The sequence below is a fragment of the Pongo abelii genome, chromosome 14, assembly GCF_028885655.2.
Source record: "Pongo abelii isolate AG06213 chromosome 14, NHGRI_mPonAbe1-v2.0_pri, whole genome shotgun sequence".
Classification (NCBI taxonomy): domain Eukaryota; kingdom Metazoa; phylum Chordata; class Mammalia; order Primates; family Hominidae; genus Pongo; species Pongo abelii.
Window position 1 is genome coordinate 49,534,133 of NC_071999.2, and position 22,222 is coordinate 49,556,354.

The 22,222-nt window shown below is 37.0% G+C and overlaps 1 protein-coding gene across 5 annotated transcripts in view; it reads right to left on the reverse strand.

Annotated features, from left to right (window-relative positions):
- TSC22D1 (TSC22 domain family member 1) overlaps positions 1 to 22,222 on the reverse strand; it is a 147,350-nt gene that overhangs the window by 120,899 nt on the left and 4,229 nt on the right.

Below are 22,222 nucleotides of genomic sequence, written 5' to 3' on the forward strand. Positions count from 1 at the left end.
AATGGAATCCCATCTCAGAAAACAAAAACAAGAATTAGGCATGGTGACATGTACCTGCAGTCCTGGTTACTCAAGGAAACTGAGTGGGAGAATCGCTTGAGCCTGGGGGCAGAAGTGGCAGTGATCCGAGATCTCGCCACTACACTCCAGCCTGGGTGACAGAGCAAGACCCTGTCTCAAAAACTAAAACAAAAACCCAAAACCCCAATCAGCTAGGTGTGTGTGTGTGTGTGTGTGTGTGTGTGTGTGTGTGTGTGTGTGTGTGTGTGTGTGTGTGTGTGTGTGTGTGTGTGTGTGTGTGTGTGTGTGTGTGTGTGTGTGTGTGTGTGTGTGTGTGTGTGTGTGTGTGTGTGTGTGTGTGTGTCTGAGACAGAGTCTCACTCTGTTGCCCAGGCTGGAAAGAGTCTCACTCTGTTGCCCAGGCTGGAATGCAGTGGCGCAATCTTAGCTCACTGCAAACTCTGCCTCCCAGGTTCAAGCAATTCTCGTGCCTCAGCCTCCCAAGTAGCTGGGATTACAGAAGCGTGCCACCACGCCTGGCTAATTTTTGTGTTTTTAGTAGAGACGAGGTTTCACCATGTTGGGCAGGCTGGTCTTGAACTCCTAAGCTCAAGCGATCCACCTGCCTCAGCCTCCCAAAGTGGTGGGATTACAGGTATGAGCCATTGTGCCCGGCCACCATCAGCTGGTACTTTAAAGATTTTGACATAGGCTGGGTACAGTGGTTCAGACCTGTAATCCCAACACTTTGGGAGACGGAGTTGGGAGGAATGCTTGAGGTCAGGTGTTCGAGGCTGCAGTGAGCTATGATTGTGCCACTACACTCTAGCCTGGGCAACAGGGCAAGGCCCTGTGTCTAAAAATTAAAAGTAAAAAAACAAAAAAAGACCAACACTTTCAATCACTCTTATTTGGCACAGTACTAAGAGCAGACACCATTTACAGAACGACCAAGAACTTCACTAGGTGCATTATACACCTCTCTCCTTTACAAGGGTAGCTGTTACCCCCACATGAAGCTTATGCTGGCCATCTTAAAGGCATTCCCAAAAGAGCCATGAATTCACTCCCTAATTTACCTGTATATCTTCAGAAATGTCTCCCAATAACCATCTTTTAGCCCCAAATCCTTTAGCAAATCTTATTCCCAAAATGACTTCAAGGTTTCTCCAGTTTTTGACAACCCTTTCTGTACTTCATATTTCATTTTTCTGATAAGCATAACCTAGGAAATGGATAAACAATAGACAAGAATGTTCAACTGGCTCCCTTACTTCACGAACACCATCAAGGTTTAACTCTCCAACATGAGGAACAGAGAACATAAAGCTAGTAAAATATCCCATACTGATGGCAATTGAAGCACATAATAAACTGATCGTTTCCCTACATTTATGACGTTAACTAGTTCTTTCTAACTTATGTACAAGATTTCCATCAGGAATATACTACCACATAGAAAGTCTATTCCCCCGCTAAGGTCTGCAAACCATTTACAAAGACAGGGCCAATTAAAAGAGTCTGCAAATATGTCAGTGCTGCACTTCTCAAAATGTGTTCTTTAACATCTGCCAGATCTCTACTTGTTACAAACACTCTCACATGACAATAATTATACTTTTATTTCTAATATGAATTGAATACTAATAGAAAATAAGGTGGTAGGCCGGGCATGGTGGCTCACGCCTGTAATCCCAGCACTTTGGGAGGCCGAGGCAGGCGGATCACGAGGTCAGGAGATTGAGACCATCCTGGCTAACATGGTGAAACCCTGTCTCTACTAAAAATGCAAAAAATTAGCCGGGCGTGGTGGTGGGCTCCTTTAGTCCCAGTACTCCAGAGGCTGAGGCAGGAGAATGGCGTGAACCCGGGAGGCAGAGCTTGCAGTGAGCTGCGATCGCGCCACTGCACTCCAGCCTGGGCGACAGAGTGAGACTCCGTCTCAAAAAAAAAAAGAAAATAAGGTGGTAAACAGAAAGGGAACTGTTGTCTACGGCCATACCACCCTGAACGCGACCGATCTCGTCTGATCTCGGAAGCTAAGCAGGGTCGGGCCTGGTTAGTACTTGGATGAGAGAAAGGGAACTGTTACAGCAGAATAATAAATGTAGAGATGGGCTGCAGTTGAGGCCTGCCATCACTTGACTACACGTGACCAACGACATTTCTCGTATATAAAATGAAGCAAACTAACATTTCTCAATCTGTGTTTCAAGGAACACTGGTTCTCCAGGTCAGTAACAGGTATTATATGATGAAAGAGCCAGATTTCAATAAAACCGTCTTTCTTCTTCAGAATGTATCAGTCTTCAATAAACTAAAATGCAATGTCAATTTCCAAAATATATATGACAAAAAGCATTCCCCCAAATTTCTGGGCTCTAATACTATTTTTTTTTCAACTTTTAGAATCAGTATTACAAAAAAACTAGTTTTGAAACTTTATAGATTTCAAAATCCAGTTCAATGAATGTTTGAAACTTAAAAAACCAGATATTGACTTATAATCTTACTTAAAACAAACAGATTAATCCCATTCATTCTAAGGAGATAGTTTTCAGGCCCATATGGGACTGAGCATGGAAGAGATGGTCTTCAGGGCATAATGCCCATCTAAAACAATCTTTCAGAATGAAAAAGTTTGAGAATCACTTAATTGGGGTAATGGTTCTATTTTAGAGTATTAATGAACTGCTACATGACGCTATATTTCTTCCAAGTATTCCCCACCCCCATTTAAAAAAAAGGAAAAGGGTGCTTTTACAACTACTTATGTTTTTGTGAATTTAGGAATTTCAAAGAACTTCTCAATAATCACATATAGTACTGTCCTGGCAGCATGAGAGTCAGCGAAAGAATTAATCCCTGATGCCTCCACTGTATGTAATGAATTCACTATTCTCTTACGCATTTAGAATGATGGTGCTAGATATATGCCATTCTTAGAACTAAGAGAGTAGGCACTCTTTTCTCGTAGGGATTGTCTTATGGACCCCAGGTGAGAAAGACTGCACCAAAACTGTCGCAAAGGTACAGAACCGCTGCTTTAGAAAATTATGTATAAAGTCTCTGAACAAGTAAACAAGCTTTCCATTTTAACTTACAGTGCTTAAGAAAGAAATCACTCTTACTTAGCACAGTAATAAAAACAGCCACCGATTTACAGAACTATCAACAACTGAGCCAGGTGCATTATATGCCTTTCTCCTTTTATCCTCACAACAACAGCATGGGTAGCTATTACCTGCACATAACAGCTATGGAAATCAGGCTTTAAAAAGTTAACTCATTTACAAAGGTCATACAATGAAGAGGTAGCAGAAATAAGATTAGATGCCAGGGCTGATGCCAAGACTAACGTTCATTAAACTCTACCTCATTATGCTCATTCATCGATAGTCCACATGCATCAATTCATTTGAATAGAAAAACTGTCATGTATACCATACACACAATAACAATTGAGCACAATATAAACTTATTTGGATAATTCGGAAGATAAATCAAGATCTTATGATGCTTGAGTGTACTAGATGAAACTATTGAAGACCAAAACCATGTCTTTTTTTTCCTTCATACCCTTAGTATCTTTGCTCAGTGCTAGGTATGTAACAAGCATTCAATAAATATTGAATGAGTATTTCTGAAGTAAATAAATCATCCCAATACCAGGAAAAAAAAAAGAGGTACTGTTAAAAACCTTCCAGGCTAAAAGACAATTGCTTAAACTACCTTAGGTAATTTTTCTAAAATAATTTTTATATAGATAAATTCGCTGATGCAGGTAATGAGGACACAGTGCCCCTGACCGCAAACTGCACCAAATGTTTACCAAATTATCAATTATCACCAAATCCCCTCCTTCTCTTCCACTCCTTCTAATGGTCTTCAACTCCCTATTTCTCTTGTCTCCTCTCCCCTTCTCATGTGTTAAGCCTAATTCAGATTACTGAATGAATGGTACTAATGGCATTTAGGTCAGACAGTCATAAACTCAAATATAGTATAACTTGGTTTTTGTTAGGCCAATGTGTCCACTTGTTAGAAGCTTTTGATTCTACATATTGGATCAATTTCCTAATAAGCCACTTGTAGATCCTTAAGGGCTAAGAGTCTGAATACAACTGGAAAGATAACTAGACCTCTAAATTAAAAAAAAAAAAAAAAAAATCCAAAGTTGATCTTAGCCTGTCCATTTTATAAAAGGTAACCCAGTTTTAAAATATTATCTCTTAAGAAGATTCAACAGCCACAAGTGTCTTACAAAAATGCCAGAATGTTATTCTTAGGCCCTTGTGAATTTTTTTTTTTTTTCCAGAAAACTTAAGCAAACAACAACAACAAAAGACTAATAAGAAATACGTAGGTCAGGCGTGGTGGGTCATGCCTGTAATCTCAGCACTTTGGGAGGCCAAGGAGGATGGATCACCTGAGCTGAGGAGTTTGAGACCAGACTGGCCAACAGTGAACTCCGTCTCTACTAAAAATACAAAAATAAGCTGGGTGTCGTGGCACGAGCCTGTCATCCCAGCTACTCAGGAGGCTGAGGCAGGAGAACCACTTGAACCCACGAGGTGGAGGTTGCAGTGAGCCGAGATTGTGCCACTGCACTCCAACTTGAGCGACAGCAAAAGACTCTGTCTAAAAAATAAATAAATAAATAAATATGTACAGCCATCCTTGTCTTCAAGCACTTTGAGAACATTTTAGCCATTGATGTTTACATGTGGCATCCACCCATGCAAGATAGGTTTCTGTATTTATACATTAAAATACCAAAAAAAAAGTATGAAATGCCTTCAAAAATGTTAAAAACTTGAGAGAAAAGCTTTTTTCATTAGTTAAGGTGTTTTGATATGGTATTAAAATAATATCTAACAAAATGAAAAAATATTCTCTCTTCTCCATGAATGTTGACACTGATTGGGGAGAATGGCAATTTTAGGCTGTCAAAAGCATACTAAATAAGTAAAATATCTAGAAATGCAATCGACTTGCACGGGATGTGAAAATTACCGGCTTTCAGTCACTTTTGGCTATTTCATACTGGCAGAAAGTAAAAATTATGGAACATGCAAGTAAGGCTTACATTACTATTAAATGATAAATCAAGCTACTATATCTTTTAAGATACATCTTTACTATTGTTAACTACAATTCAAAAAAAATCCAATTGCTTCAACAGCTCCAACATTTATAAGTGAATCAGGAAATAAATAATGAAAATGAAAAAAACAGTTCTACTGTTAAAAAAAAAAAAAAAAAAAAAACCACCACCACCACCACCTCTTGGGGCCGGGTGCGGTGACTCAACGCCTGTAATCCTTGTACTTTGGGAGGCCAAGGCAGATGGATCACAAGGTCAGGAGTTCAAGACCAGCCTGACCAACACGGTGAAACCCCTTCTCTTAAAAAAAACAAAAATTAGCTGGGCACAGTGGTGCACGCCTGTAGTTCCAGCTACTAGGGAGGCTGAGGCAGGAGAATCACTTGAACCCAGGAAGCAGAGGTTGCAGTGAATCGAGATCATGCAAATGCACTCCAGTCTGGGCGAGAATGAGACTCCATCTCAAAAAAAAAAAAAAAATCTGAATACGTTAAAAAGTTTTTGTAGCCAGGTGCAGTGGCTCATGCCTGTAATCCCAGCATTTTAGGAGGCCAAGGCGAGCAGATCACTTGGGGTCAGGAGTTCAAGACCAGTCTAGCCAACATGGCAAAACCCTGTCTCTACTAAAAATACAAAAACTAGTTGGACGTGGTGACGCATGCCTGTAATCCCAGCTACTCAGGAGGCTGAGGCAGGAGAATCCTTTAAACCCACAAGGCGGAGGCTGCAGTGAGCCGAGATCATGCCACTTGCACTCCAGCCTGAGCAACAAAGCAAGACTCTGTCTCAAAAAAACCAAAAAAAATTTTCATTACATGGGCTAAAAAACCTTTGAAGACCTAATGCAGATGTCTAAGATTCAAGGCCAGGCATGGTGTCTCACACCTGTAATCCCAGCACTTTGGGAGGCCAAGGCAGGCGGATCACCTGAGGTCGGGAGTTCGAGACCAGCTTGACCAACATGAAGAAACCCCATCTCTACTAAAAATACAAAATTAGCCAGGCATGGTGGTGCATGCCTGTAATCCCAGCTACTTGGGAGGCTGAGGCAGGAAAATGGCTTGAACCCGGGAGTCAGAGGTTGTGGTGAGCCGAGATCGTGCCATTGCACTCCAGCCTGGGCTTCAACAAGGTAGGCTGGGTTTCAACAAGGTAGGTTGAAACAGCCTAGGTTTCAACCCAGCCTGGGTTTCAACAAGGTAGGTTGAAACAGCCTGGATTTCAACAAGGTAGAAACTCCATCTCAAAGGGAAAAAAAATAAAAAGAAAAAAAAAAAGAAAAAGTGGCCGGGCGCAGTGGCACACACCTGTAATCCCAGCACTTTGAGAGGCCAAGGTGGGCGGATCACAAGATTGACCATCCTGGCCAATGTGGTAAAACCCTGTCTCTACTAAAAATACAAAAATTAGCTGGGCATGGTGGTGCATGCCTGTAATCCCAGCTACTTGGGAGGCTGAGGCAGAAGCATTGCTTGAACCTGGGAGGTGGAGGTTGCGGTGAGCTGAGATCACGTCACTGCACTCCAGTCTGGCGACAGAGCAAGACTCCGTCTCAAAACAAAACAAAACAAAACAAAAAGTTAATTCTACCTTCTAGAATAAGCAAAAAGACAAGCTAAATCCTATTTTTCAAATGAATATTAAAGCATTCATATAAACTATCATTTTCTTTTTTTTTTATACTTTCCCAAGTGAGTTCACAGGAAAATTATCACTTTCTTGTTCCAATAATAAATATGATGTGAAGATAAGTTGTAACCACTCAAAATTAAAAATCTGATTCATAAAATGTGCTATTATTCAGCTGATTAAAATTAGGTTTCTACTTTAAAAGTATTTTAATCAAATTTTAATTTGATTGCATTAAGCTTATAAAAAAAATCCTAAGCATCAACAGCTTATAGAATCTGAGACCACTAGAAGGCTAGTAATCTAATTTATTGAAATATGTCATGAAACTGAGTGTCTCCATATTCACTTATTTTTCTGAAATTGCAATCTACTTCAGCAAATTTTCCAAATTTAAAATTTACTTTTTAGCAATAAATCTGGAGAATTTAACCACTGGGGTAGAAACTATACTTTTTAAATGTACTAAGAGAAAATAATAATTAAGATTGAAGGAATTATTAGGTACACTCATTACTGGACAACTCCATAAAATAGTGACCGAAATAACCAGGGAAGTCTATAGTTTCAAACGCCTCTATACTCAATAGGCTAACGACTGCTTTTTATAGTTGTCAGCTGTCACCTTTTGTTCTTCTCAATGGACATAAGAAACCTCCAGAATGTGGTTGAGTGCAAGTTTTGGAATGAAATCACCTAATGGAATACTGACTAGCTCCATCACTTAGTAGTTATGTGACCAAGGTCCTTAACTTCACAATATTTTATTTGTAGTAACATATCAGCCAATAATACAGTAAAAAAAATTTTAGAATCATTTCCCTGTCATATAATCCTCAGGTCTACTATGAATTTATTATCAATCTTATACAAGCTTACAAAAAAGAGGAGCTAAACAGCTGCCAATTTAAATGTTATGTACCTTCAGGCTGGGCGTGGTGGCTCATGCCTGTAATCCCAGCACTTCGGGAGGCTGAGGCGGATGGAGAGTCTGAGCTCAGAAGTTCAAGACCAGCCTGGCCAAGATGACGAAACCCCATCTCTACTAAAAATACAAAAATTAGCCAGGCGTGGTGCCACATGCCTGTAATCCCAGCTACTTAGGAGGCTGAGGCAGAAGAATAGCTTGAACCCAGGAGGCGGAAGCTGCAGTGAGTGCCACTGCACTCCAGCCTGGGCGACAGAGCAAGACTCCATCTCAAAAAAATAAAATAAAATAAAATAAACATTATGCACCTTCACCAAGTATTAAATATACTTGTTCCTAAAAGGATTAGGGTGTGATATCATGATCGTTATCATGGGATTCAGAGATGGAGGTAGGAAACCACTAAGGTTATCTAGGGTGAAATTCTCATTTCCATCTCCTCTTTCTGTACCCACCCTTCCTGCCTGGAACCTCAAAATAGGTAAAATTCCTAATAATAAAACATAACCGATTGTACAAATGTATAAATCCTGCTATCCATTATTTCAGAGAATAACTGATGAATGTTTGGTGGATCTCCATAGAGCAAAATAACACATTGAAAATGAAGAACAGTTTAAAACTCTTATTCCAAATTCTACAGTAAAATGAACCATCAACCAAAGACAAGACTTGGCTCCATGTTTGACTCTCAAAAAGAAGTTTAGGTGAACTACAGCAATAAAAGCCTTTTAAAAGAGGAAGAAAAGGAAAGACTCAGATATCTGAGCACCTAAGCAGTGGACAGTCTATAGCCCAAACCAGGGATTTTCTCAATTCACACATCTCACACACCTTGTACCCAAAGGAACAACCTTAACCAAAAATAAAGCAAAAAACATAACTTATAAAGCAGCATTTTTTCCTAAATTAAATTCACTAAGACAAATTTCACTAAATACCACCTTTTTTAAAAAGTAATTTTTAAAACATGGGAGTGTATTTCCTCAACAGGAAGATGTACTGATCATTGTCAAAAGTACCACAACAAATTTGTTTAGAGGACACAACCAAGAAAAAAAATTAACTTTTTTTTTCTTGAGACAGGGTCTCACTTGGTCACCCAGTCTAGAGTACAGTGGTGCCATCACAGCTCACTGCAGCCTCTAACTCCTGGGCCCAAGCAATTGTCCAGCCTCCCTAAGTGCTGGGATTACTGGTGTGAGCCACTGTGCCCAGCCCAAAAATTTATTCTTTTTTTATTTTTTTGAGACACAGTCTTGCTCTGTTGTCCAGGCTGGAGTACAGTGGTGTGATCTCAGCTCACTGCAACCTCTGCCTTCCAGGTCCAAGTGATTCTCATACCTCAGCCTCCTCAAGAAGCTGGGGACTGCAGGTGTGTGCCACCATGACTGGCTCATTTTTGTATTTTTAGTAGAGATGTGGTTTCCCCATGTTGGCCAGGTTGGTCTTGAACTCCTGACCTCAAGTGATCCGCCTGCCTTGGCCTCCCAAAGTGCTGGGATTACAGGTGTGAGCCACCACACCCAGTCTCTAAAAATCAGTTTAATATTAGGCACAAACAAAAGCTTCCTTATGAAAAAAACCAAGTTGGCTTGGTTGTCAATTTCTAAAAAAGGAGATAAAAACCTATAGAATGAGAAAAGTCAGTTTTCGTTGATACAGTATTTGATGTACTGTGGTAATTAGGCCAGGCACAGTGGCTCACGCCTGTAATCCCAGCACTTTGAGAGGCCGAGGTGGGAAGATCACTTGAGCTCAAGAGTTTGAGCCCAGCCTGGGCAACATGGTGAAACCTCATCTCTTTTTAAAAAAATAAAAAGGTAATTAATAAAAATATTTCAAAGAGAAAAATTGGGGGGGATCTTCATTATACCTAAACATCTAAATCATTAAATATCTACAAAATACCTTATGCAGACTTAGTACCTAATATGTCATTCGCTAATTTAACTAAAAATAAAAATTATCACTACCAATTACTTAAATCTTAGCATCTATTAGGAACTTCTAATTTTACACTTCTGAATATTACTACAAATATTCTTCGTAATTTCTATATGTAAAGGTCTAGCTTTTATTTTTGTAACATATTAGAACATATGTTAAGAATGTCTTAGAGAATAACCTTGCTGCCCTAAAAGGTAAAAAAGTATGAAGCATCTTGTCTTATTTTAGAACAGGAAAAAAGCAATATAGAGGAGTAAAATGATTTGTCTATGCTTAAATGATACAGTGGAGGCAATACAACTAAAACATGGTTTCTTTATACCTGTCCATAGCTCAGTCATTAACATCATTTGGAATTTATTCTTACATCCATGATTCCTTAAAACAATATAACGAACATAATCTAACTTTCAACTAGCAAATATTCAATACCCTATCACAGTTCTTTGGGGTTTTCTTAAAATTTCTAACTCCTACCTTCATGTCAGGCTATAAATTGCTAACTTTCCTGATGTCAACTTACATGCCTCAGAATCCCATTTCTTTTCCCTCCCTAGTCTCATCTGCTTTAAGATAACAAAGCTAGTAAACATAAGAAGACTTATTAAAAGTCAAAAAAAGGATCAGAAATGCTATGCAAAAATACCCCCCGGGGGGTCGGGGGACCAGGGAGAGGAGGGGACATGGCTTTGATAGCAATTTCAAGCAGTTTTTGGGCTCCTTACATTCCAGAGCTGGTTTAACCTCTGGATTAAGTGGAGTGTTACCATATGTGGACTGGGTCCTAACCTCCTTACTTTTCCTAATTAGGCCAAAGGGACTGATTCAAACCATTATCTCAGACAATGACAGAGAATATGCCTCCATTTCCACCACTGAGGAAAAAGGAATTATTGAGTTTCTCATACTCAATTAAGGAAGGAAGCAACTAGACATCCCAAGTAAAGCCAGCATCCTCCTAAAACATAGTACTGATCAGGCCACTGCATCGTACAAAAACAAAAAAGAGCCCTCCATTCCATGTCCAATCAAATCCAGACTTTTCAATCTTACATTTAAGGCTTTTCAAAGTTAGCCTTATGTATACAAAGCCCATCTGATACCAACTTGGACTATGTCTTATATTCTTTTCTATCAACATCTGTGTACTTTGAACCTCTTTGCTTAACGTTTTCTCTACTAAAATGACTTACTATGCCCAGTAGCTATCAAACTCCTCCTCAAGCATGTGATCTTAACTTCTCTGACTCCCAATACTCCTTTCTTAGTACCTCTCCTAAACATAATTTTCTACCTTGTCACACTTTTCCCAAATGCGATTAGATTTCCATCCCAAGCCATTCCTTAAAATATTTAAAGCAGCTTACAAAGACAGAAATGTTTTGAAATAAAGTAAATTTAAAATAGGTGAAAAAAAGTTGAAGTAAAGGACCAAAAATTGCAGGAGTAATGGAATCTTTTGTCATTTTTCTTAAATACAAACACACATTTATTCTTGTATTCAACTGCTGGCTCTCCTTAAGGAGAGAGAGAGAGCGCTATGCACATACTTATTAAATAAATTACATTCTTTCAGATACCTAAGAGATTTTATAATCATCTAAAGACAATTTCAAAATGACTTTTAAAAAATTATATATATATATTTTTGAGACAAGGTCTCACTACTCTGTCACTCAGGCTGGAGTGCAGTGGCGCCATCTCAGCTCACTGCAACCTCCACCTCCCAGGCTCAATCGATCCTCCCACCTCAACCTCCCAGGGAGCTGGGACAACAGGCATGCACGCCACCATGCCCAGCTAATTTCTGTATTTTTTTTTGTAGAGACAGGGTTTTACCATGTTGCCCAGACTGGTCTCAAACTCCTGGACTCCAGCAATCAACCTGCCTCAGCCTCCCAAAGTGCTGGGACTACAGGCGTGAGCCACCAAGCCCAGACCAAAAAATTATATTTCTTTATATATGTATCTATATACATGTATATATCCTTATACTTTGAAAAATGGCAACGTGAAAGGGCACCAACAAAGAACTGAATAAATATTAGTATTGTGGCTCCTTAAATATCAGCAAAATAACCAAAATGCTCACATTTAGTATCAACAGTAGCATTAATGTTTTTCACATTTTAAATAATTTAAGATGTACACCACTTCCTTTTTGGTAGAGACCTAGGAGTCCCCAGTAGACAGGAAAAAAATAATTCCTCCTTTCTACTGCCTGGAAGAGACTGACAATGGAAATCTGTTTAGTATGAAAAGGAAGCTGGCAAACTTCTCTACAATCACTAATATAAGGAACCAATCCTAAAATATTCGTATTAGTTCACATTTACCTGGATTTCTTTCCACTACTAAATATATTTGGGACACATCTGCTTTGGATTTCAGATATGGATAAACCCTATAAAAACGCTAAATTGAGCTGGGAGCTATGGCTCATGCCTGTAATCCCAACACTTTGGGGGCCCAGGCGGGTGGATCACCTGAGGTCAGGAGTTCGAGACCAGCCTGACCAACATGGTGAAACCCCAACTCTACTAAATACAAAAAATTAGCCGATCATGGTGGTGCATTCCTGTAATCCCAGCTACTTGGGAGGCTAAGGCAGGAGAATCGATGAACCCAGGAGGGGGAGGTTGCAATGAGCCAAGATTGCATCATTGCACTCCAGCCTGGGCAACAAGAACAAAACTCCATCTCAAAAAAAAAAAAAAAATTAAATTGCCAAAAACCCTGTCTTGTTATAACCGCTTATCCTTCAAACCTTTAAAACTGAGGCTGGGTCATCAATTTTTGGGGAAATTGGGTTTTGGGGTTGTTTTCCCCTTTTTCAAAATGAGAAGAGTTAACATATTGCTTTGAGAGAGAAGACAGGAAAGTGAATACAGTGCTTTGTCAAATTGTGGAATCTGCTAAGCAAAGAAACCCTGTACTGAATCATTTTGCAATGAAAATCCCTATCCCCATCATTTATTTCCTTCATTCATTAACAAATTATAGAAATGCATAACATCCAACATGGTTCTTCCTGCTTCCCACTTCCATCCAAACTACAGATTCCTTTTACACTAATCTTCCCTGAACACCATTTAGTCAACAAGTGTTGAGGGCCAATCATTAATTCCCCAATTCAACCTTCGGTCATTTCCTATCACTTAATCCAACTGTTGCCTTACTGCTGCCCAGGTGTTTTTCTTATTTCCCCCCATTTCTATTAATATTCTCCCACCTGAAACATTTTCCTTCACCCTAAAACTTGTGAAAAGTCACTTCAAATAACACTGCTTTTCTGACCTACCAAAGGTCAAATCTATACCATCTGTGAACTTTGCTTATGTAATTTTGAAAACCCAAGTTCCAGGTACAGTCTAACAAACAATTTGTAAAACTGTCTCAGCGAATTCACCTAACCAAAACTTGTTCCTTCATAGGTTGAATGAGATCAAGATTTCCAACTCTTAAGTTTCTGATTATTTGATTTAATATTTCATGTTGCTTAAAACTATTACTTAGCCCTTATATTGCCAAATAACTGCCACATGCATACATATCTTATTATAATATTATACACTCCTTGGGGACAAGAACCATATTTGATTATACCTAAGCATTGGTTTTTTTGGCTTACAAACACAGCAAAAAGTAAATCAGTTAATTCTCTCTTAAAGAAGAAAATAGTGTTATCACATGATCATAAAGAACTTTATCTTTCTGTTTTTAAAAACAGAAGTTCTCCTTGGTTTTTCTTATGACAATATTCATAGTATATTTTCTTGATTAAGCAGATTTCTTATGACAATATTAACAGTATATTTTCTTGATTAAGCAGATTTTATCTAACAGGCATTGAAATAGGCTTTGAATGTATGTAGCACATCAAACATCCCCATTCCTATTCAAGAAGCTTAAAATCATCAGATAATCATGAAAACAAAATCTAATTACGAACTGTAATAAGCATTATAAAAGAAAAGAACAAGGTGCTATTAAACAGTTATTAACAAAGAACCTAAGTTTAGATGGGTACGTCAGAGGCAGCCTCTCAAAAAGTGAGTTTAGCTTTAAAGTGGAATGAAAGTGAGATGGCATAGGGGATATTCAGGCTAAAATAACAGCATGTGCAAAGGCCTAGAAGAAGAATGGATGAAAACTGAAAAACTTTCTGAAAGGTCAAGTACAACTGGAATGAAGAAAGTTGGGAGAAAGAAGCATGATGAAGCCAGCAGTAAGCAAAGACAGAAAGAAATTACCTTAAAATAAACGGAAAGGCTTAAAAGGGGTTCTGGCCAAGTGAGTTACCTGAACAGATTTCCATTTTAAGAATATGACTCTGACTGTAAGATACAATATTAGAAAAAGGCAAGACATATGCAGGAGGCTCTGTGAGGAAGCTACCACATGCAGTGCATTAAATGAGAGCTGGTGTTATGTTAGAGCAATGGCAATAAGGATGGAAAAAAAGATGAAGATATATTTTAAAGTAATGATCAAGAGGTAGAGAGCAAGGAAAAGAAACTATCAGGAATGACTCTCAGGTTTCTAAAGTGAAGAACTGCATTAAGAAATGATATTTATCAAAATAAAGACAACTAAAGAAGGAAATTTGAGGAACTAGGTAATCAAGAGTTACATTTATGACCTGTTGAGACTGATAAGCCTATGAGAATGCAAGCGGAGATGTTATGAAGGCAGATGACTTTACCCGTCTAAGGCTAAGAAGAGAAGTCTGGACTAGTGATAGGCATTCAGAAGCCAATAGCATACAAACTGTCTTTACAGCCATGGAAACCAATGATTACCTAGGGAAAAGGTAGTAAGTATAAAGAAGACTCAGAAAACCTAGGAAACAGAGTCTGACAGAAGAGAGAAATCTGAAAGACAGACTGAAAAGGAATGGCCAGAAGAGTGGGAAGAAAATGCAAGATTATCACAAAAAGCAAAATAGAGTGCTTCAAGGAGGGCAAACAAAGGTCAACTAGGCCTAATCGTGCTGAAAGGTCAAGATTTCCTGGTCAAATTGACTGGTAAAGAAGAAATGGAGTGGTGGAGGGCAGCTTTTGAATATATGTGAAACTAGGAAAAAAGTTAACCTAGAATCTAAAAAGTTGTTATAATTTTTTAAGAATCAGTATAAAGATACTTTAAAATTTTTCAACCTCGTGTAGTTTCTCTTAATGAGCCAATAAAGCATGTTCTTACCATGACATATTCAACTTTAACAACAGTGAGAAGGCAAAAACCAACCACCAAAGTTCTAATACTGTAGCACCAGAGCAGGTCATGCTTAACAGCTTCATATTTTTAAATTAAACTTTCTCTTTTATCGAATTTTTTAAATCGAGATGGGGACTATGTTGCCTAGGTTGGTCTTGAACTCCTGAGCTCAAGTGATCCTCCTATCTTGGCCTCCCAAAGTGATGGGATTACAGGTGTGAAATTAAACTTTCTAAACAAGAAATAAAATTTACGTGTTTTGTATTTCTGAAGCTAATGCTGCAAAAGCTGAATCTAAATTATTAAAAAATTAAAATGGTTTTCCTAAAAAGAAAATTTCCACATAAGTTTCAAAAGAAAAAATAAATAAATAAAACGTGTCCACCTTAACATTTAACATTTGAATGTCTAATGCATTCCAGGCACACCACTGTGATGACTTTACCCACTTTTTTCTCACCAAGGACTTGCAGGGAAATGTTATGTTCTATGCCAATTCCATCAGTTATACGAATACACAAAGCAATGAAGCAATGAAGCCTGCCTATTTTTTAGGTTTACAGACACTCTTAAAAATAAGGCACTGGCCTTACCTCTTATTAGCTTTATAAGAAGTAAAAACGGCACTAGATTTTGAATTGAAAAAACAGCCTTGAATCCTAGCTCTGCTTTACTGCTATGCATGTAACCTTAGACAACTCGCCCTCTCTAAACACTCAGCAAGTTTCAGTTTATTCACCAATAAAATAGAAAAAAACTTAATTCACAAGATTACTGAGTGGTTAAATATGGTAGACATTAACTGAATCTAATACTAACATTTTTCATCACTTCTATGAACTGAAATTCTGAATTACATACTATTCTTATTTCTAATAAATATAAACCAAGTAATTCCACTCTTAAAATTTATGTATTCATTAGAGAACTAACTTGGAGCAATGACTTAATTAAAATTAGCATCATTCTTTACATTTAATAGTACAGTATTCTGCCACTGAAATAGATGTGTAATGATACTAAACACACACATCTATTTTTTCACTCCTTCCCTAAAACCCCACTAAAATGACAGAAAAGCAATTTGTTAAGATATAAAGACATAAGCCCACAAAAACTGAGGCAGATGAAAAGACAATAGCAAAAAAATTTGAAAGCTGGAAAGCAGAGAGTTGAGTGACAAATGACTTAGCAAACACTAGAAAATCAAATCTTTAGCAAACAATGGAGAATGCCAAGAACAAACCCAATTTAAACTGCAAAATCCCCAAAAGACTCAGGAATTGGCAGTACCACATCTATATAAGTGGGATGTGGGGGGAGAAGGTGCTAAAATTAAAAAGATTGTTTAGAAGTCAGTTTAAGAAGCAACCAGTCCTACAGATTCCCAACTGTCCCTCCCTAATCCCAAGAAAAAAAAAGGAATATTGTCTGAAGAAGGTAAAACATAAGATCACAGGACTAAGGAAATCAGGCACAGCAAAATGCAGAACATACTGAAAACAGGGTTGAGTGAAGAAACATATCTGGGGATCCCCCAAAACCTTTCATTCCACATCCCCCTCACTGCCCACCCCACAGAATGCTTGTAGAAAGGCCTTCAATTCCAAGCAAGAAATCAGAAGAGCCTTCTTATAGGGATCTAACCAGCTAGGAGGATATACAAGAAGAAACCGACACTAGAAGTCCTCCAACCAAACACCCCAGCCAGGTTAACATATAGGAAAGCTAACAATTGACAAGCCACGCTCAGAATTTCTAATTAGCATTTCAATTCCTTACTCTTACACATGACTACCAACTATCTGAGGAAAGGCTATAAGATGAAAGATAAAGACCAAAGCAAACAAAAAGTAAGAAAATAAAACCTGGAGGAAACACCACATAGAAAGAAAAAAAAAAACTTTTAAAAAAAGCTAACATTTTATATATTCAGATAGCTAAGAAAAAAATACTACCATTATTAAAATACAATAGTATACTATTAAAAAGGAGCAAAAAAAGTTCTTGGAAATTAAATATGTGATAACGGAAATGGAAACTCAATAGAGCAAAAAGAAAAACAGATGAAAAATAGTTGAGAAAACACAAGAAAATTAGAAGACCAGTCAAGAGGGTCCATTATCCAAATAAGAGGAGTTTGAGAAAGAGAGAAAAAATGGAAAGACATAATCAACAACCTGACTCAAGAAAAAGTCCCAGAATGAAAAGATGTTTCCGAACTGAAAGGGTTCACCAAGTACTCAGCACAGTGGATGAAAACAGACCCACACAAAAATCCATCATGGCAAAACTTCAGAACACTGGAAACATAAAATCTTATAAAGGTTTTAGAGGTTTTAAAAATGAGGGGAAGAAAAGGAAGGAGAAGGAAAAGGAAAGGAAGGAAAAACAAAATACAAAGGTCACATACAATATATAAGATATCAGAATGGCTTCAGATTTCTCAAAAGCAATACGGATGTTAGAAGGCAATGGCACAAAATATAAGAGAACGTAACTTCCCCACCTGGTATTCTTCACCTAAGAAAGTGTCAGAGTAAACTAAAGCCATTTTAAAACAAGTAAACTAAGAATAAAGACACTAGTCTCTGGAAAATGAACATCCAACACAAGAGAAAGTGAAAGGAATCCCAGAATAATAGTTGTGTACCAAGCCAAGAAGGCAACCAGTCAAGAATGGAGGTCAGTGGTATATGAGACTTCCTAAGATAAAATTGTTAACAATATCTGATATTGGAACATCCTAAGAGGCATCTGATGAAAAGTGGATTTAGTAATAAATATAGAGAAAACTAGGCAAAGAGGTAAAAAAAAGACAATGAACTCTAGCCAGATTACTCTGTGGTAAAGTTAACAGTCAACAAGCCACATGGAAAAAGAATTTTTAAAAATAATTATATATATATAGTAGAGACAGGATCTTGCTATATTGCCCAAACTAATCTCAAACTCCTGGCCTCAAACAATCCTCTCACCTTGGCCTCCCAAAGTGGTGGAATTATAGGCGTGAGCCACCATGGCCAGGCCCACACTGCAATTTTCTAATCAGCTCTTTAATCCTTTAACACTTATTTGCAAGCAGACAATCAAGACTTACCAGACATCTAAGGAAAGGTTCTACAGGAAAGGTAGAGCCCAAAACATACAAAAATGGGATGAGGGTGGGGAAAGGAGGGGTAACTTGGAGAAAACGGACAGCGCTGACAGATGAAAACTTGGGAGTGGAGGAAAATCCATTTCTATAATAGACAGGTGGGGATGGGGAAGGGAAGCAGCCACAAAACACTGTACAGGATAGGAAAAGTAATATTTGACAAGAATACTGAATAATCAATAGTGATAACTACTGGGAGGAAGGGTACTGGGAAAACAGGAGACCAGGTAGGTATATGGTAACAACAAAATTAAATCTTCATTTTCTAACCAGGAAGTTAATAAAGACAAAAACAAATGAAAGGTGTATTTTATTTAACAAATACTTACATAGGGCATGTGAGTTAGACAAAGTTCTAGGGAATTTCCAAATTCATTTAATTCTTATATCAACCCCATGAGGTAACTACTATTGTCATCGTTTTTTTTAATGAGAAAATTGAACCATAAAGAGGATAAATAGCCCAATGTTACATAAAACTAGTAAATGACAAGAAAGATCAAATCTAGGCAATCTAACTCCACAGTCCACGCTCCTAACCAGCAGGCTATATTACATATCTAGTAGTAAGATAAGCAAGTTATTTAGAGACTGGGAGGTAAATATCACAATAATCATCTAAAAGAGGTGAAAGTGATTGTTTCTAGGAAAGGAAAACTGGAAAGTAAGGGTGCAGGAAGCTCTTCCATTTATTTCTTGGAAAACCATTTAAACTATCTTTAAACTGTGCATGTATATCTTGAAAAAAACTTTAAAAATTATTTCATATTTTAGTTAACAAAGTATTTTAACTGATACTACTGCCATCCTGAGAAGTAGGCAAAATGAGTATTACTCTTATTTTATAGGTAACACACATGCGTCTTAAATATTTGAGGACCTACTATAAAACAGGCACTGTATTTTGCAGACAGACATCAATTCACCTAAAAATGTTGATGAGAGATACAAAAAAGCAAGTCTTTTTATTCAGTTCTTTTCCATTTGTTGCATAAATTATATGATCCTGCATCTCTCACAATTGTGCTTAAGATGAGGGACAATATAAACTTTAAATCATGACAAAAAAAAATCAGAGAAATGCCTGCTAATTAATTCAAAAAAATACTTCGTCCCTGCCCTTGAGGAACATCCAGTCTTGTGGGAAAGATTGGTAAACATAATTATAATTGAATGTGTACAGTGCTTAAATAGAGGAATATTAAAAGTGCTAAGGAAACAATGTCCCCTGAGTGAAAAGAATGCTTTAAAGAGAACATTTGAGCTGAGTCTTGAAGGATGAATAGAAGTTTGACCCATTTCACATTAAGAGGCTGTGCTAATAACAATCACAAAACATAAAAGATGAAATACCTGTATTTTCCCATTCTTGTAGAGGTGAATTCACAGTTCATGTTATAGTCTAAGACATTAAGCCTTTTTTTTTTTTTTTTCCTGAAACAGGGTCCTGCTCTGCCACCCAGGCTGGAGTGCAGTGGCATGATCTGGGCTCAAGCAATCCGCCCACCTCAGCCTCCCAAAGTGCTGGGATTACAGGTGTGAGCCACCGCACACAGCCTGACATTAAGACCTTTTAAATAAGAATGATTTTTTTTTAAAACAAGATACATAATCTTAACATCCTGATCCATGTTTATAGTCTCTCCCAGTGATCAACTGAAGGCACTTTCTACATGTCTAAACATTTTATAATCTAAAGTGTTGAGTATTATCTCAAAAGATGATTAAAAGATAACCATCCTCATCTGTCCTACTGCCCAAGTTATATTGTTAATACATTTCCTGATTCATAATATTGAAATTATATATGTATTCTCTCTCTCCTGAGACTAATGGTGACCAAGCCCAGAAGATGCAAGTGACAACAGAAGCTACCATGGGAAGAAAGGTTTTTAAAGTTTGTTTTTTAATCATATCACTGTTTTCTCTTGTAGTTATACTTAAGTTATCTTCCAAGGGCAAATTTAAATGAAAAATTAACTTCTTTTTCCAAACTGTAGTGATAAATAATCTTCAGTAAAACACAATAAAGAATATAATATATATCTTTTCTGATCTTACAAGGTGTTTTAGGGCTACATTCTGATTTCACAGAATTTAAGATACTGCTAAAACAAAAATTTTCTGGTTTTTAATCACGAAACTTTGATGTTAACTAACCAGGGCCCAAATAGGTAGTAAATTCAAAACAGTCCCTGCTCTTGAGGAACTCCTGGTCTTGTGGGAGAGACTGGTAAACATAATTATAATTGAATGTGTACAGTGTCTGAAGACAACTTGTTGTATTAGATTTATATTTCCTTATTTCTCAGTATGTCTTTTTGTCCCTTTCTAGAATTCCATAATTTCTACCTTATTAATCCTTTGCTCAATTATTATCTGGAAAATTAATTTTATATTAATATCTTAAACTGGGACCCTATTCCTATAGTTAAAAATCTAGTTGAAAGTAGCATCATCTGACTTTAATTGCCTGGAAGAGCAAGCTGTGGAAAATCCTATCATGTCCTTACCAATAGGAGGAAAAAGAGATGAAAGTCAAGCCAGGAGACCACAAATGGCAATTACAAAATCATGGCAAGTTTGAATTCAAAATGAGTGTTTTCGTTTGTGTATTTTACCCGTCTTTTGTTTCTCTAAACTTAGCATCCACATAATATAGCTGTTTTTATAGAGGCTTCACTTAAATCATAACCTTTTGACTTAAAAAAACATTAATATTTGTGGTAATTCTTTTAAAATTACAGATGAGTATTAGCATGATAAAATTAAAGGTTTAACAATAATAATGGAACAGTTAAGGAAACTACCTCCTAAAAGTTTATCTTTTAGAGTACAGTTTTGTACAAATAATACAGAATACATTTGGTTGGGTAACAAGGTTTTAATTACCTGACTATTAGAAAAATAATAAAAATCTTGAAAGACAAGATTTTATCAATTTAACCATGTCTTTATCTTATCTTTTAAACAACTAAATAACACAAACCTCACTGAAACATTTGACCTGTTTTCTTTTTCTAAAATTACAACTATTTTGCAATATGCTCAATTTTTCCAAAGCAAAACCCACAAACATACATATAGAATATAAATGCTTAAATTCGCTTGATGAAAGTTCAATCACAAAACCCTCCAACTAATACTAAAATAATTAAATATCTTGCACGCTTACTCCAAATTCCACCGTGAAAATGATGTCTTTTCATAACTCCTATAATAGCATTTTAATCAAGGTTAGTAAGACTGGAAAATTTGTGAAAAGAACATTACTTTAAAAATCAACATGAAAGATTTCACAACTTATTTAGCCAGTCAGCTTCAAAAACACAATTTGATTCAATAAGCGTTACTGGCATATTATTTCCAATCTAAGTGAAAAAACGCTTGGTTTAATAATGTACTTTAGGCTTTCTGTACCTTTTTGGTAAGGAGAGAAAGGAACAGGTGGAGTAGATTAGCCAGAGACCAAGGTCTTATTTTCACGCCTCTATAAATTCAATCCTCCAAGACTTACTTTCTCTATTCTTTAAAATGGCTACCACCTTGATCTACCATGCAAAAGAAAAAATGTACAGCATACTATCAAGATAAGTCTGGTTATTTTGATAGTTTATGTCCTCCTTTCCCACAAAATAAGATCCCCATTCCTTTACTGTTCAGATAAAATGACCATTAAATAAGTACGCAAAAGTTGGTCACTTGGAGTATGAGGGCAACCTATATAACCCAGATTAAGTCATCTTTCCTACCATATCTGACTAGGAAAAGCAGGCAACAGTATCTTTCACAGACTAAGATCAAACACAGTAGAAATGAAAAAGGGATGTCTAGTAAAGGAGAACAAACGTGGGAACCACAACCCCCCAAGAGATTATTTTAGCAGCTCAAAACAGATTAACTATTATGTGGGTTAGCAAAAATTAAGCTTTCCATAATTAATATTTCTAAAAAGCATTTTATAGATAATAAAACCACTTGGTGCCCCCAAACCTGTTTTTAATGTGAACACATGCTCAACTATTCTGAAAATATTGTTCACATACTACTATTATTTCCTACCCACTCTGAAACCATTCCATAACTCTTGCTCTATAAAACTTCCCATAAAAATGCATTTTTCACATACAAAATGAAAACAATATACAATGTTTTAGACTAATTTTGTGCATACATATAGCTACTAAATAGATTAACTTCAAATCTGTTGAATGTGTCCAGAAATATGACATGA